Source organism: Ceratotherium simum, chromosome 27, assembly GCF_057802395.1.
Source record: "Ceratotherium simum simum isolate JZ-2026a chromosome 27, ASM5780239v1, whole genome shotgun sequence".
Taxonomy (NCBI): Eukaryota; Metazoa; Chordata; class Mammalia; order Perissodactyla; family Rhinocerotidae; genus Ceratotherium; species Ceratotherium simum.
The window spans coordinates 10014419-10033320 of NC_141926.1; the positions used below are offsets into that span (position 1 = coordinate 10014419).

At 40.2% G+C, this 18902-nt stretch overlaps 1 pseudogene; it reads right to left on the reverse strand.

Annotated features, from left to right (window-relative positions):
- Positions 1-4824: 4824 nt before the first annotated feature.
- Positions 4825-16712, reverse strand: LOC101398773 (carbonyl reductase [NADPH] 1-like; annotated as a pseudogene).
- Between the last annotated feature and the right edge of the window lie 2190 nt (positions 16713-18902).

Consider the following 18902-nt stretch of genomic DNA (forward strand, 5'->3'; position numbering starts at 1 on the left):
TTGTGAACAAAAATAGTAAATAGGCAAATGAATCTGTTTTGGAGCTTATATTATTCATAGAACATAGCAAAATGTCGCTGACATTCTGGATAAGAGAGGAATCATAGGGAAATTTAAGGTTTTTAAGATCTTAATTAAAAACTCTAAAAAGTAGAAGGGGTTTCTGTAAACCCATGGGACATAACTGTTGTCCTTCCCAGGAGAAGGCAAGCAAGCAGTGGTATCCTGATCCATAGGGTACTAAGGAAGGCAGTAGGCAGGTGTATGACTATAAATAAAGTGCCCTAGGTGGCATTAAGGATAGAGTGGTACTGGGGTTTGGTACCACAGGAAAATGAGGTATGACTGTTTATATTTACAGCTCCAAACTCCTGAACAAATCAAGAGCCTGGCCCATTGGATTTCTTCATCAGACTCCTACTAGGTAGGATAAATTTTCTTTCTATCATGGTTTCCATTACAGGCCTTTATCTCTTTAATTTCTGTTCCTAGAGGGTACTGTGAAATTTCAAGTAATGGTTAGATGGATCAATCCCTAACTTAATGTTTTCAGCTCCACTAATTCTGCTAATGTCAATGGAATTCTTTGTCCTAAAGCAGTCCAGAGTTTCTCAATTTGGGGTTGATTTAAACATAAGGACAGTGTTAAGTTAATATCTAGTTTAATTTTACCCTGAATGTAAATAAAGTCTTCAGGAATTTTAAGAGGAAATCTCTAAGGATATTTCATCTGGCAATTACATTGGCAGAGAGGATATTTCTCTCTTAAATGAGCAGATAAGATGTCCCAAAGAAAGGATTGTCCCTCTGTTACTGTCCAAAAGTGAGGGCTATGTGTTTGGACGTGGGATTTGGGAATTGGTATGCTGGACTCCACCTCTGAAGGAGAGGTTGTGTGACAGTGGTGGTTAGTAGTTGTTTTGTAGTATCCATATTGTATTCATTTCTTGTGTCTGCCATATCAAATTACCATATACCAGGTGGGTTAAAACAATAGAAATTTATTCTCTCACAGTTCTGGAGGCTTAAAGTCTAAAAGTAAGGTGTTGACTGGGCCATACTACCTCTGAAGACTCTAGAGAAGTATCCTTCCTTGCCTCTTCCTAGCCTTTGGTGGTTGTCAGCAATTCATGGCATTCCCTTGGTTTGTAGAAGCATCCCTCTAATCTCTGACTCTTGCTACATGGTATTCTCCCTTGATGTCCTCAGTGTCTTCACATGGCCTTCTTATAAGAACACAAGTCTTAATAGGGCCCACCCTTATAGGACCCACTCCAATCCAGCATGACCTCATGTTAAATCACATCTGGAAAGACCCTGTTTCCAAAGAAGATCACATTCACAGGCTTGGGGTGGACATGAATCTTTGGGGACCCTATTCAACCCAATACCCACATCAATCGTACATTTGCATGTTTGTCCTTTAGGTTCAGATAAATATTTCCATGTGAACTTAAAGGTACAACAAGGAATTGGATGCTTTTATTTCTGTCAGAGCATTCTTGTTTGGGCATCTTAATTTTCTTTTTTTGTTTCATAGCTAAGACAAGATAATAATTTTTCCTATCTCTTTTTTGCTTACAATACTTGCAAGTGTACTTACCTGGGAATCTCCCAGTGTATGTGTCCCAGCAATTGTTTCTGTGGGAAGCGTGTCATTGTTTAAATTGGAGAATCTTACGTTTATTCTGAGTTTTAGTTTGGGTTTGATTTCTTTCCCTCTAAAAGTATTCTGCTGGGTACTGTAGTAGAGATAAGGGAGTTATTTTCCATTCTAACTTGCTTTTGCTAATCAAATCTCCTCATTAAGGTTTTACCCCATTGAGAAATGACAAAAACAGGTCTACAGTCTTGTTTATGAAACTGAATAAGAACCCAGTCAATCTTTATAGGGAGTACCTCAAATGTGACCCTTAAGAGAGCTTGTCCTATTTTGACAGCCTTGTTGACATCATTGGCTGTCCCATGGAACTCAGGGTCCCTGAGATTCTCTGTAGCTTCATCCTAGTGAGTATTTTCCTTCCAAGATTTAGCATCTGAGGAGCCCACCAGTTGTAAACTAATCTATATATTCCTGGAAGTCCAGGATTATAAATTCATAAGACTATTCTGAATTTATCAGTAAAATTTTAGGATAGTCATTGATGGCTCTAAATTCTGACCTGGACAGTGGTTTCAAGTCTATTTTCAGGTTTCCAGTTGTCTGATTTTAAGGGGCTATTGAGCCTTAGGTAATTCAGGTAGACCAGAGGGACAGGAAGAGGAGTCAGAGACAGGTAGAGAGCAGAAGGTAGAGAAGGCATGTGGGACAAAGAGGTAGATTTTTTTATACAGGGTGCATGTGTTTGTGTTTGCTCATGGTGAACCTAATGGACACACAGTTTTAAGCTTTTTACCTTCTCATTAGTTTTGGCTAAGCTCTATTGTAAGGGTACAGTTTTGAATCTGAATTTCTTTTTGAAGCTTCCTCATACCAATCAAAAATGTTGACCAAGGATATTGGGGGTTTTGGTTTGTCTCTGTTTTAATGTACCCTTTAGATGATCAATTTTTGTTCTATCAATAATTCCCCAAAGTGGCCACTGCAAATCCATGTTACTCTTGGTGGAATTATGACATATAAAGAGACAATATCAGGGGTTAGGATTAAGTGAAAATACATGTAAGAAGCCAGACTTCTACCAGGAAGACTTATAGATTTTTTTTGAGGATGATTGGTCCTGTGTTAACGTCTGTTGCCAGTCTTCCTCTTTTCTTTTTTCCTCCCCAAAGTCCCAATACCTAGTTGTGTATCACAGTTGTAGAATTGTAGCTCTTCTATGTAGGACGCCACCTCAGCATGGCTTGATGAGCAGTGAGTAGGTCCACACCCAGGATCTGAACCAGCAAACCCTGGACCACCAAAGTCGAACACACAAACTTAACCGCTATGCCACCAGGCTGGCCCCAAGAGTTACAGATTTGCTAGCAGGTGAATGCGTGTGGAACTGGCTTTCGCAGTCAAGAAGAACTGTTGCTTCTGTCCCCCACGTCTTAAGCCCCTCAACCTGAAGTTGAGCCATTTCCAGTCATTGAAGTGAGAAATCAATGGTCCTGGACGTTGGAGTGTGGTGAAAGAAGGTCTCTTCAAGAACCAACTTCTTACACAGACAGGTCTTACATAGACCAGACTAAAGAAAGCTCTTGTAAAGTTTTGATGGGTGACCCGAGGCAAAGATGTGTAAGAAAGGAAGCCAGACTCCCAAGACCTTTTACTCTTTATCTTCAGGGCCAGTTTGGAGATAGACTCATCAGACCTATGTATGCTTCTTATCCTAAGAGCTTCCTCTTACGGATGGAAAACGTCAATGACAGAGAGACAAAAAGGACAATTAATGGCAAATAAATGCTTTGTCAGACTTCCAACAGGGAATGTGAATAGAATTGTATTGGAAGTTAAACAATTCCTAAAGGATAATGATTGGATTTAAAATAATTTCAGCTGGGAGCTCAATGAAAAGGAATAGGAGCTCAGACTTAATGTTGGAGACTTAGCGACTATAACAGCTGAGGACCTCAAATTAGGGCACTCAAGGGGCTTTAGGATGTATACTGTTACTGATGTGGAGTCTTGGGCCAAAATTGACGAGGGGATTTTGCTAGATATCACTGGGACCTTCAAATCAGTTAACACAACCCTGAAACCACCAGAAAACTTCTGTGATTAAAAAAATCCCCACAAGCTGAGTTTTTTATAAACTTGCCTGGCAAGGGGGCCACTGACAATCAAAGTGTCTCTTCAAATAGTTTGGCACTTGGGTTTTATAAGTTTTCTTTGGTGAAGAGTTAGTCATACGAGAGTTTTAAGGCAGGCATTATTAAGACTGGGATCTGGGTAAAGATTGACAAGAAGTTGTAAATTAGATCAATTGCTAAAGTAGTCTGTGCTTAAAGAGTTTGTCTATAGTCTTATCTTTCTGGAACGTGCAACCAAGCAGGCTGTTGCTGAGCCCAGTAGGAAGGAGCTTGGGGTTCCATTGGCAGAACTCAAGTAGAAGCCAGAGGTGTTCTGGCTTTTCAGAATTTCCAGCACAAGTTACAGAACACTTCTGTATATTGCTTTTTTTATATCACCATGTTCTATGCATGGCTCTACCATCAACCTCTTTACTCTGAATTGTTAGACTGTCACTGTAGCATGTTTGTGAACTCAACCTGCAGAGCACAAAGTGTTTCTCATTCCCACCACTTCTTTCCCCTTGATCCCTTCCCAGCTGACTGACACTTGTTTAGGTCCTGCATTTAGGAACTAGCACAGGTCACTGATGGGCAAGAGAGATCAGCCCACTTTTCTGCAGCTGCTTCAAAGTCACTTCTCCTTGGACTGAAGTCCATTTGGTAGCCTCTCCTTTCTTGAACTTCCTGAAGAGCCAGCAGTGTCCTATAGCACTAGCTAGCATGTTCTATCTGCAGGGAGAGGTGAGAACCCTACCACATAGACCAAAAGCACACACAAAGGAAGAGACATAATGGCTAGTTTTGAGTGTTCCTTGGCTTTTTCTATAATGTTTGCTGACCCCTGGGTTGTACTGCCCTTCTGTTGACCTAATTTTAGGTCTGTTAGATTTATAAGCTAGTTTACATGTAAATAACTTGCACAAGTAGACATTTATAAAGAACTATTTATTCCTCTAAAGCTTTTCATTCGTTATTCTCATTGATATCACTTTTTCTCCCAATGTCACATAAGAAATCACAAAAGACTTCAAAGAATTTTTAGCCAAGTCAAAGTGAGTACTCAATAATGACATTTTGATGTATACATTTCTTTGACTAGGGAGGTTTTTGACAGTGTGTCTATTTTGGTCAAATCAGAGCACATAACATACTGAGAACCATGGAGGAAAGTCTAAGTGGGGTCCCCACTGTTCAACTTTCTTCTCAATAACAAACTCTCCATGAGGCCCCTCAGCATCTGAATGCAAAAGGGCCAAGTACACTGGGGTCTCTGCTCCTTCTTCTAGGTTTTTTACAGCTCTGGGTCCCCCCATGTGGGTTCTCACCCACCCTGGGCAGCAGGCCTTCAGGAGGATCTTGTCCCCTCTCCTCTTCTCACTAAGTTTCCTGGCATAGATTCTGGACAGGACCGTGATGCCCATCTTTGACACTCCATATGCCATGGCCGTGATATTAGGCCAGCCTTCCTTTATGTGCACTCCATTCTTTGTATCTTCCATGAACTTGTTCATGAGCCCTACCAAGTCCTCCTCCGTGATGGTCTCGCTTGTAAACTTCTGCTGAAGTTCTGGGCTGCAGTTTTTAAGATCCATGAAGTTCATTATGCTAGACACATTCAACACTCTGCCTAAAATACAACAAAGATCGTTACCTAGAAAGGCATGCAGAATCATGAAGAATAACAAATTCACTGGGATTTTGCCCACTTGAGAGACAATTACTAGTTTGCCATGAGCATTAATTAAGACTGCCTTTATGAGAGAAGGACATGATTCAATCTTGAAGCTTGTTTTACCAATAATGTCTTGGATGATGTCAGAGAAATGTTTTAATGGGGAGAGTAGTGCCCAGAAGTTCCATAGGAAAATGAACATAGTTTATACCTGAACATGTTAAAGGGAATGTAAGGAGGTACTCATTAGTATCAAAGGCTGCTTTGGGACCACCTGAGGATCTTACAGTCACTTGGCCAGTGCTCTATGATCAGGTCTCTATTGACTAAGAGAGTGCTGACTAGTTGATGGATAGCAGTGCCTAGGTGAATGGACCGCATCTGGTTTGGAAGGCTGCCACTCCAATAGAGAAAGGTAACAACAAGTCAGCTCAGTAGGCTGAATTGCATGCTGTTTTCTCTATGTTTGGATATTTATCAATTCAGGAGCAGTGATGAATGGCCTGGCAATATGCTGATGGAGAGGGGCAGTAGAGAACTGGACTATTAAATGGATATTTTAAAAGGAATGAAGTACATCTTACAACATAGGTGAACCTTGAAAACATTATGCTAAATTAAAGAGGACAGTCAGAAAAGATCCCATATAATATGAAGCTGTACATAGGAGAAGTCCAGAAAAAGAAAATCTGGGGCTGGAAAGAAGATTAGTGGTTGTTTAGGGCTAGGAGAATGGGGGAAGAAGGGGGTGACCGAATTTCTTTTTGGGGTGATGAAAATGTTCTAATCTTGAATGAGGTGATGGTTCCACAACTCTGCACATGTGCTAAAAAACACTGAGAGTGACTTCAGCATTGTGGCACAGTGAATTATTCTCTTTGTCTCTTCCTTCTAAGTTACAATGAGTTGTACATCCATTGACCAAAAAAAGAATCCCTGAACAGCACAGCAGAATGCCTGAGATATCCATGCCTGTATACATCTGAAGGTAGGAGGACTGGACCCCCAGGATGCCATGGAACTATGAAAGTAGCCCCCTCTCCTTCCCCTAGTGTGGTGATCCAATATGAGGATTCTCATACCAACGTGCATGCTGGTGACCAGAGGTTTTAGGGGCAGACATGGCATTTTAGGGGCAGACACACTGATGGCAGGTGGTGCACATGTCCTGAGGCTTCAGGACAGAGAGCAGTGCTGGTGACTCAACTCTCTCCCACTCCCCCAGCAATGACGTCAGTCTTTCCAGCAGTGGGGAGCATCCAAAACTTGGAATTCCTTGGTGGTGGTGGGGTTTGCTGACCTGAGGTTTTAAAAAGTATATCAGTTTGCACCAGCAGCCAAAGCCTGTAGAAACAGCAACAGCATCTGTGGCTTAGCCCCTGCCCTCCCCCAGCAGTGGCAGGTTGCCCCTGTGACATAAGACTTCAGGAACGACAGCAGAGCCTGTGATCTTGCCCACAGTGGTGGCATCCCTGACACTGGCTTTACCATCAGCAGGGGCTGCATACAAGATGCCAGGATGCTGGCAGCAACAGCGACACCCCTGAACCCAGTGGCCCTGGCAGTGATGCTGCCAGCACACCCAGGTAATCCAGGAGCAGGAGAACAGATGGTACATGGGGCAGCAGCACCTGAGTCTGTGGAGAACCTATGGAGTGCCAGTGGGAGAACATCAGACCCAGGTGAATCCAGAAGCAGGAGAGGTGCTTGAAGCCTGGTGACCCTGGTGTCAACATATAAGATGCAGTGACATTGTAAGCAGCAACGCACCAGCAGCCTCAGAGGCACAAGCAGCACACGGAGGGCACTGATGATGCCTCTAGTAGAGGCAGTGGAGGGTAGAAAGTGCAGGTTCTCAAATACAACCAGAAGCAGCTCAGAACTAAAGCAACAAAATTCTTACCGCGATAAGAAAGGTGTTTACTACCACAAATTCACTGGGAAGGATCAATTCATCAAGTACCATGAAGAACTACAGTAATCCAACAGAAGAAAAAGAAAACGACAACTCTCCAGAAACCAAACTTGAGATCACAGAATATTACAATCTAACTAACAGAGAATTAAAAATAGCTGTCATGAAGAAACTCAACAAGTTATAAGAAAATGAGATTTGCCTTACAAGAAATGTTGAAAGGAACCCTCTTACCTGAAGCAAAAAGGCAAATGTTTACAAAGCTTTGAGCAAATTGATGAATAGACAGACAAAACCAGAAAATTGCAACTCTATATCAGAATAGGTTACTAAATACTTAATTATAAAGGCTAAAGGGAAAGAAAGCATCAAAGATAACTATAACCACTTCAATTTGGTAACAAACTCACAACACCAAAAAGGATAATTTGTGAAAACAAAAACATAGAAGGGGAAGAGGAAAAGGACAGAACCTGCATAGGCTAATGGAGATAAGATACTATCAACAGAAAAAGGGCTATCTCATCTACGAGATCTTTTATACAACCCTTACATTAAGCAAAAAAGAAAAAATCAGAGCAGAGTGACAAATCATAAATAAAGAAGACACTGAGAAAAACACCACAGAAAACCACTAAAGTGAAATGCAAACCGAAATACAAGGAAAAAGAAACAATGGAAATATAGAACCACCAGAAAAGAGAAGACAAAATGGCAGTATTCAGCCATCATATATCAATAATCTCTCTAAATGTAAATGGATTGAATTCACCAAACAAGACACAGAGTGGATGGATTACAAAACAAGACCAAACAATATGCTGCCTCCAGGAAACACATCTCAGCCCTAAAGGTAAACACAAACTCAGAGTGAAGGGATGGAGGAAGATATTCCAAACAAATGGCATCCAAAAGAAGGTGGGTGTAGCCACACTCATAATACACAAAATAGACTTCAAGCCAAGAAAGAAAACAAGAGACAAATATGGACAGATAAAAGGGACATTCCACCAAGAAGCTATAACACTTATTAATATATGTACACCTAACATAGGAGCACCAAAGTATATAAAGCAACTATTAACAGACCTTGAGAGAGAAAGCAACAGCAACACAATAACAGTAGGGGACTTGAATACCCCACCTACATCAATGGATAGATCATCCAGGCAGAGAGTCAACAAGGAAATAGTGGCCTTAAATGAAATAGTGGGCCAGATGGACATAATAGATATATATAGAACATTCCATCCAAATCAGCAGAATACACATTCTTCTCAAATGCACATGGAACATTCTCAAAGATAGATCATATGTTGTAAACCAAAACAAGCCTCAATAAATTTAAGAATATTGAAATCATATCAAGCACCTTTTTCAACCACAATGGTATGCAGCTAGAAATCAACTACTAGTAGAAAGGTGGAAAAGTCACAAGTCTGTGGAGACTAAACAACACACTATGTAACAACTATTGGGTCAATGAAGAAATCAAAGGAGAAATAAAAAAAAAACCTGGAGACAAGTGAAAATGACAACGCAACATACCACCACTTATGGGATGCAGCAAAAGCAGTATTAAGAGGGAAGTTTATAGCAATACAGGCCTACCTCAGAAAACAAGAAAAATCTCAAGTAAGCAATCTAACATTATACATAATGAACTACATAAATAAGAACAAACAAAGCCCCAAATCAATAGAAGGAAGGAAAAAATATAAATCAGAGGAGAAATAAATGAAATAGAGACTAAAAAAATAATAGAAGATCAATGAAACTGAGAGGTGGTTTTCTGAAAAGATGAACAAAATTGACAAACCCTTAGCCAGACTCACTTAGAAAAAGAGGGATAAAGCTCAAATAAATAAAATTAGAAATGGAAGAGGAGAGATTGTAATGGATACCACAGAAATACAAAGGATTATAAGAGAATACTATGAAAAGCTATGCACCAAAAAATTGCATAACCTAGAAGAAATGGATAAATTCTTAGAATCATACAACCTCCCCAAACTGAATCAAGAAGAAATAGGAAATATGAATAGACCAATCACAAGTAAAGAGATTGAAACAGTAATCAAAAAAACCTCTCAAAAAACAAAAGTCCAGGGCCAGTTGGCTTCTCTGGTGAATTCTACTAAACATTCAAAGATTTAATGCCTACTCTTCTCAAACTCTTCCAAAAAATTGAAGAGGATGAGACACTTCCTAACTCATTGTTCAAGGGCAACATTACCCTGATACCAAAACCAGATAAGGATAACACAAAAAAGGAAAATTACAAGCCAATATCACTGATGCACATCGATGCAAAAATCTTCAACAAAATATTAGCAAATCGAATACAGCAGTATATTAAAAGAATCATACATCACGATCAATTGGGATTTATTCCAGGGATGCAAGGATGTTTCAACATCCACACATCAATCAGTGTGTGATACACCACATTAACAAAATGAAGAATAAAAATCACATGATCATCTCAATAGATGCTGAGAAAGCATTTGACAAGATTCAACATCCATTTATGATAAAAATCTGAATAAAATGGATATGGAAAGAACGTACCTCAAAATAATAAAGGCCATATATGACAAATCCATAGCCAACATCATCCTCAATGGTGAAAAACTGAAAGCTATTTCTCTCAGAACAGGAACAAGACAAGGATGCCCACTCTCACCACTCTTATTCAACATAGTATTGGAAATTCCAGCCAGAGTAATTAGGCAAGAAAAAGAAGTATAAGGAGTCCAAATTGGAAAGGAAGAAATAAAACTGTCATTATTTGTGGATGACATGATTCTATGTATAGAAAACCCCAAAGAATCCACTAAAAATTATTAGAAATAACTAACTAATGCAGTAATGTTGCAGGGTACAAAATCAACATACAGAAATCAGTTGCATTTTTATACACTAACAATGAACTATCAGAAAGGGAAATCAAGAATACTATCCCATTTGCAATCACAACAAAAAGAATAAAATACTTAGGAACAAATTTAACCAAGGAGGTGAAAGACTGGTACACTGAAAACTACAAGACATTATTGGAAGAAATTGAAGAAGACATAAATAAATGGAAAGATATTCTGTTTTATGGATTGGAAGAATAAACATAGTTAAGATGTCTGCATTATCTAAAGGAATCTATAGATTCAATGCAATCCCAGTCAAAATCCCAATGACTTTTCCATAGAAATAGAACCAAGAAGCCTAAAATTTATATGGATCAACATAAGAGCCTGAATAGCTAAAACAATCCTGAGAAAAAGAAGAAAGTTGGAGGTACCACATTCCCTGAATTCAAAATATACTACAAAGCTATAGTAATCGAAATAGCATGGTACTGGCACAAAAACAGACAAACAGATCAACGGAACAGAATCATGAGCTCAGAAATAAACCCACACATGTATGGACAGCTATGTTTGACCAAGGAGCCAAGAACATACATACACTGGAGAAAGGAAAGTCTCTTCAGGAATCGGTGTTGGGAAAAATTAGCAGGCACCTGCCAAAGAATGAAAGTAGACCATGATCTTACACAATATGCAAAAATTAACTCAAAATGGGTTAAAAACTTGAATGTAAGACCTCAACCATAAAACTTTTAGAAGAAAACAGAGGCAGTACGCTCCTTGACATCAGTCTTAGCAGTATCTTTTGGAATACCGTGTATCCTCAGGTAAGGGAAACAAAATAAAAAATGAACAAATGGGATTATATCAACTAAAAAGCTTCTGCATGGGAAAGGAAACCATCAACAAAAGGAATAGACAATCCACCAACTGGCAGAAAATATTTGCAAATCATATATCCAATATGGGGTTAAATTTCCAGAATTTATAAAGAACTCAAGTAACTCAACAGCAAAAAATGAACAATGTGATCAAAAAATGGGCAGAGTATACGAACAGGCATTTTTCCAAAGAAGATATACAGATGGCCAACAGACACATGGAAATATGTTCAACATCACTAATTATTAGGGAAATTCAAATCAAAACTACAATGAGAAATCACCTCATGCATGTCAGAATGGCTATAAATAACAAGACAAATAATAACAAGTGTTGGAGAGGATGTGGAGAAAAGGGAATCCTCATACACTGCTGGTGGGAATACACACTGCTATGGCCTCATGGAAAACAGTACGAAGATTGCTCAAAAAATTAAAAATGGAAATACCACATGATCCAACTATTGCATTTCTGGGTATTTACCCAAAGAACATGAAAACACTAATTCGAAAAGATATATGCACCCCAACGCTCATTGCAGCATTATTCACAATAGCCAAGACTTGGAGGCAATCTGAGTGCCCATCAACGGATGAATGGATAAAGAAGATATGATATGTATATACCATGGAATACTACTCAGCTATAAAAAAGGATGAAATTGTGCCATTTGTGACAGCATGGATGGTCCTTGAGAGTATTATGCTCAGTGAAATAAGTGAGACAGAGAAAAACAAACACTGTATGATTTCATTCATACTTGGTAGATAAACAAACAAACAAATGTACAGATAAGGAGAACAGATTGGTGATTACCAGAGGGGCAGAGAGTGGTGGGAGGGCAAAAGGGGTAAAGGGGCACATACGTATGGTGACAGATGGAAATTAGTCTTTTGGTAGTGAACATGACGTAGTCTATACAGAAGCTGACATATAATGAAGTACACCAGAAATTTACACGACGTTATAAACCAAAGTGACCTCAAAAACCCCCCAAAACCCTTGAATTGTATACTTTAAATGGGTGAAGTATATGGTATGTGAATTATACCTCAATAAATCTGTTAAAAGTAAAGCAATGACACATTTCTCGCTAATTTTTTTTTGGAAACTATAGTTAATATTCATAAAAGTGAATTTATATTAACTTGTATAAACAAAAAGTTCACTATTTCTACATCTAAATGAGTATTTTAAACAGTATAAAAAATCATGAGACCATATCACAAATAAGATTCAATTAAATTGGGAAACTCTCCCTTTTTAATGTAAATATTGGGAAAGACTGTCATCAGCAGTGAACTTGAGCTCCATCCTACTAAACGAATGGCAGTGCAATTAAATTCAATAAAAAAGATAATCCATGGCACCATGCCTCTCGTTAAATAACCTTTGAGATAATTACAATGAATTATAGTAAGTGTCTTATTAATCTTCCAACGGTCTTCCAGGATGAACACATTTTAGAAACAGGTCAATTATTCCAGTCCTTCCTTTCATCTAGAATATGTGAAGTATAAGAATAAACTGAACCTCTCTGTGAAATGTTTTAGCAAGCACAGTCAAAGGTCCTAATAGAATTTAATTCATTCTCAAAAACTATTATCTGCCTCTCTCATAACAAAAATAGCACACGTTTCTTGAATCAAAATTGCCACAGACAGAAGAGTATGAAGAAAAGAGCAGGAGAGGAAGCCACAGTGGGCAATTCACATACCAGAAAGGCAGCTACAATTACGTTTTTTTTTTTTTTAGCTTTACATTTTATTTTTTTAATTTTTGTTTATTGCAGTAACATTGGTTTATGACATTGTAAAAATTTCAGGTGTACATCATTGTACTTCTATTTCTGCATAGATTACATCATGTTCACCACCAAAATACTAATTACAACCCATCACCACACACATGTACCGAATTATCCCTTTCACCCTCCTCCCTCCCCCCTTCCCCTCTGGTAACCACCAATCCAATCTCTGTCCCTATGTGTTTGTTTATTGTTGTTATTATCTACTACTTAATGAAGGAAATCATACGGTATTTGACCTTTTCCCTCTGATTTATTTCACTTTGCATAATACCCTCAATGTCCATCCATGTTGTCACAAATGGCTGGATTTCATCGTTTCTTAAGGCTGAGTAGTATTCCATTGTGTATATATACCACAGCTTCTTTATCCATTCGTCCTTGATGGGCACCTAGGTTGCTTCCAAGTCTTGGCTATTGTGAATAACGCTGCAATGAACACAGGGGTGCATGTATCTTTACAAATTGGTGTTTTCAAGTTCTTTGGATAAATACCCAGCAGCGGAATAGCTGGATCATATGGTAGTTCTATCGTTGATTTTTTGAGGAATCTCCATACTGTTTTCCATAGTGGCTGCACCAGTTTGCACTCCCACCAGCAGTGTATGAGAGTTCCCTTCTCTCCACATCCTCTCCAACACATGTTGTTTCCTGTCTTGTTAATTATAGCCATTCTGATGGGCATGAGGTGATAAGGCTAGAGGATTTCTGAACAACTCTTTTAAAGAAAGAATTTTTTTAAAAAGCAATCTACATTATTATCACTCAGTAATCCTTAAGGTCACAATATTCTTTCCTTTTCTCCTTCTACACCAGACACAAACTGCACGTTCCCCTTTTGGATGTTTCTTGCTTCCCACAGAGATTCTGTGGAAACCATTCTAGATTGTTCTCTGTATCCTTGGATCTGAGATAAGGGAGAGAAAGGACAGGATTTACTTTTGGTCACCCTAGCTAGAACTTGTCTCAGATTTTCTCCCCAAAGAGGGTAGAATAAAGTCATGACCATGAACCACTGTGGCTTCATTTCGTCCCAAATAATGGAAGAAGTCTCCTAGTTCAAAAGGCAGGAAAATTTTGCTGTATACCAAGAATATAGCATGTATTTACATTTCCATTAACTTTAGCTTTGGTGAGGTAACATAGGCTGTTTGTATAGAGCCTGTCTTAGCAAATCTGTGAGTGCACCCATTCCTCCTTCTGGACCAAGAACAGACACAACAAGAACTAACACAGCCCAGTTAAGTAAGGAAAATATTCAGCCAGAAGTGATTCTTATGATTCCAAGAGGAATACATGTAGAATGTGTGGTGGTGCCATAAGGAACTCCATTGCTGCCATCAAGCACTGGGGTGAGTGAAGGGTTCAGGTAATATTGAAAGAGGTGCCCTTTGAGGCCCTAGCGAACCAAGTGTTAGAAGAAGTAGCAGAACTTTCTAGGAGAAGACAGGGAAATGGGGCTGAACTGTGAGTAAACTGTTCATGTATGTACTGAATTCCAAGCCACAACTCTTAATCTTTCTAAAAGTATCTGCTTGTCTTAATTGATATATGTAATGGGTGGTGGTTCCCCTCCTTCCCACTACCTTGGGGTGAGTATTACAGGAGTTTACAACCAAAGAAATATGATAGTTTGTCTTGTCTGGAACATAAAACATTGAAGGGGGGTTAAAATGAGCCTGGAGTTAGGCATGTCAGATTACAGAGATTCCCTACAAGTCGTGCTAAGGGATTAGACTTTGCTCCTGATGGATTTTCAGGAGGGGAGTGCGGATGCAGAGAGTAAAGAGAATGCTCAGAAAAGAAAACACTTAAGAATAGAGGTCTCTTGAGCCAGCCTTGATGTCCTCGTGGTTAAAGCTTGGTGCTCACAGCTTCAGCGGCCCAGGTTTGCTTCCCGGCAGCAGAACCACACACCGCCCATCTGTCTGTTGCCATTTTGTGGTGGTGGCTCACACAGAAGACCTGGAATGACTTACAACTGGGATATACAGCTATGTACTGGGGGTTAGGGGAGGGATAAAAAAAAAAAAAGGGAGGAAGATTGGCAACAGATGTTAGCTCAGGACAAATCTTTTCTTGCAAAAAAAAAAAAAAAAGAATAGATGTCTCTTAGGAGGATTTCAGTTACCCAGCAATGACAGCTGAGTGTCTGTTGTAGAGCTGGGATGCAGAAGAAGGCTCATAGAGAAATCAGGAGAGGAAGTCTTAGGACCTGGTAAATGATAATGAGGGGGCGGGTGTGTTGACCTCCAGGATCCTGGTTGGTGGATGGTGGAATCAGTGACCAAGATGATACAGGGAAAAAATTATTGTCTTCTGGAATTGCTTTAGACTTGGGGATTTGGGGGAGGAAGAGAGGGCATCAGGAGGAGAAGGAGAGGCAGGAAGACAATATGTGTCTGGAGCTCTGGGAATGTTCTAGGTACGTGACAGACTTTAGGGGGACCTAATAAATTGAGGGTAGTGAAGGCTCCACTAGCCTAAATTAGGTCACTCGGAGAGAGGGAGAGGGAGGAGAGAGAGTCCAGGATTGAATTTTCAGGGAACTCTAACTTGTGAGGTGCACAGAGCAAGTAAAGGGCTTCTCTGAGGAGACTTTGAACGAAAACCTGAAGTGTAAGAGTCAGTTGTGCAAAGACCAGCAGGACAGAGAGCACTGATGACCACTGGACAAGAGTGTACAGAGGCCTGAGGCAGAAGGGCACCTGGCCCAGTGGAGACACAAGGAGGCCAGTGTAGCTGAGTAGGGAGAGGTAGCAGGAGCCAGTTGATATGTCAGAGGGAGGCAGGGGAAGGTCATGCCAGAAACGCTACTGCTTGGGGTCCTCATCAGACTCACCTTGGAGTTTTATGAGAGGCAGTAGCTCCGTGCAGTCATCTCGGGTACCAAAAAAGTTTGTTTTCATTGTCACTTCTGCTTGAATATGCAAGGGTATGGAATCAGGAACTTTACGGCTAAAGAAAATAGAGTTAATAAACAGTAGTCTTGTGTTAAAAATTCGTAGAGTGATACAAAATTTCTTTGTGCACGTGAAATGTCCTGAATTCCAAGTAATGCCTGATTTAAGGTAACAGAATTATGCAATGTCAATTTCCTGGCTTGTAAATGCTGTATAGTCTTCTAAAATGTCACCATTAGGGGAGGCTAAGTGAAAGGTGCAGAATGGGATCTGTGTACCATTCTTACTATTCCTTGCTTATTTTAATATAAGTTAAAAGTTCATTGAACTGCTCTAAAGTCTAATCCATTAGAAACTGTGCAAAAACCTGGAAGAGATCCCTAAGATTTTGTTCCATGGAAGTGCAAATGCTCTCTGCTGACAGCCTCGCAAATCTCAGAGGATTCTACTCTCCCTGTAGCCTCTAGTCTTACCTGTTACCCTAGGGCGTCCATTCTAGATCCCATAGGAGCTAAGGGTCTCACAGCAGTGTTTCAGGACCCAACCCACCCTGGCTGGCCACCCTCAGGGAGGCTGCCTCCCCTCTGAGCTCACATCCACTGACTCCTGAAGGTGATGCCCACAATGTTGATCAGCACATGGAGACCCCCGTGCTCCTTGTGCAGTAAGTCATACAGGGCATGATGCTCTGCAGGTCTTCGATGGCCAGATGGTGGAAGCAGAGACTCAGGCCCTAGGCCTGCAGCCGCTGCACAGCTGCTTGGACCAGCACCTCATCTGGTACCATGAGCACCATGTCCCCTGAGAACTGCCAGCAGCGGTCACATGTGATGGTGAAGCCGATGCCCTTGTTGGCCCTGGTCACCAGTGCCACAAGGGGTAAGAGGACATGACTGGGTGGGGAGTGTGCGAGGCACTTGTGTGGAGAGCGGACAGGGCTATGGGCCATGGGGGCACTCAGTGGGGAGGTCACAGTCAGAGAGGCTATACAGAAATGAGTTCTGGGATCCAGTGCTGTGATTTCCAGAGAAGGAGGCCCCACCTCCATCCCTCCCTCCTAGGAGGGGCCAAATGTTTCAAAAGGTTTCCTAATATCTCTACTCCTGGGTCTACCCCTTAACTGTGCTGCACCAGGGGCCATCCTAGGACATAGTCCTCTTTTATCGCTACACTGAGCTAAACAATGGTTGCAGTGTGGAGATATGTGCTTCCCCATGGTGAAACTGGTTGTTAATGTGTTAATAGGGAACCCGAGACTCATGGCAGTTGAACATAAGAAACTATTCTGGGAGAACCCAAAAAGGAGAAAAAGGAGTGCAGAGCAATTGCACTGTGATGTGGGCCCATTATCCATTGCAGAATGGGAAGGGTTGCTTTTTCCTAAGATGCAATGAAATTACTTAGACAGGGTAACTGCTTCTAAGGACATTGATCCCCTTGCCTTCTTAGAAAAACTCAAGAGAGCGAATTAGAGAATTAGGTCCTCTGATTAGACTTTCAATGTGGGCAGGGTACTTTGCTGTGTGCCCCCAGGTGACAGGTAATGTTTTATGAAGCTCTTACTGTGTGCCAAGCCAGTGACTGCACTGTTTTATTTAATGGTTATCAAATTTTGGTATTGTCCAAGGTCACAGATAGAAAGTGGTATATATAGTTAGGTGTTATTTTTAAGGTACTAAGAAAAAAAGGATCTTTGCAATTTCAAGTATACATTTCCAAACAGTTGAGATGCTAGGATCTTGACCTAGGCAATGTTGTCCTCTGGTGTCAGTTTACAAAAACAACATGGAGGAAATTTAACAGCCATGTTGAAGGGAGAAACATGTAAACCTTACTTTTAAAATAAGGGAGCTAGCCTTGCTTTCAGCGGCTATCCCTTTTCATGTCTGTAAGCCTTAAAATCACTGGTAAAGAATGAAGAATAATCATTACAGTAGGGACATCTTTACAACATGAAGTGCTTCTGTGAAGGGAGGGAATGTCGTGGAGGTTCACTGAGGCCCACTGGGAGGCAGGACGGTGACGGGCAGTAAGAAGCTTCTCATCACTGCCCTGTGGTGTCAGGTCCCAGTCACAGGGACTCATGATAGAAGACCCTTCATGCTTTTATTGTGTTTTCAACATTTTCATCTGTCTCAGGACATTTAATCCTATGCCTACTGTCCCCATTTCACAGTTGAGGTACTGAGATACAGTAAGATGAAGTATTGTGCTCAATGTCACACAGTGAGGGGACACAGTCAGGATTTTTTGTTTCCAGATGTTTGTCTTGAAAGCTTTCAAACAGAAACGTTGAAAGAATAGTACAGTAAACACCCATATATCCACCAGACTAGGTTGAACAATTGTGAATATTTTACTACATTTTTGTGCTCATCTTCTGTATATATTTTGCTGAACCATGTTTGTGTTGAAGATCTCGTGACACTTCCTCCATATATAAATAACACATTCACTATTGTCACTATTGTCAAAAGAGATTTGACAATAATTCTCTCTTGTCCACTAACACCCAATTGATATTCAATTTCCCCACTGTCTCAGATTCTTTTATGGATTTATCTTTAGTGCTCACTTATAGTTCACACTTTGCAATTGTGTTTTTCCAATGAGTTTCGTGTTAAAGAGACCACACCAGATGTGTTCCCTTCATGGTGTTGACCATGTTATACTAGAGGCTGGTAAACTACAGCTGGCAGCCCAAATGCTGCTATGCTCATTGGCTTTTGCATTGTCTATGGCTACTGTCATGCTACCTCAGCAGATCTGAGTAGTTCCAACAGAGACTGTGTGACCTGTAAATCCGAAAATATGTAGTCACTGGCTATTTCTATAATGTTTGTGACCCCTCAGTTATTTTGTCCTTCTGTTGACCTAACTTTAAGGTCTATTACTTTTCTGAGCTGTTGGGCATGTAAACAATCTGCACAAATGGACATTTATAAAGAACCATTTATTCCTCTATGAGTTTTATTCATTCTTGTCATTGATTCCACGTTTTCTGCCCCTATACCAGAGAAGAAATCACAAAGGACTTCATGAGTTTAGTAGTGAAGTCAAAGTGAGCAGTTGATAGGGATATTTTGATCTTTTTTTTTTTTGGCACAGTCCTTTTGGTCAAATAAGAGCTCTTAAAAGA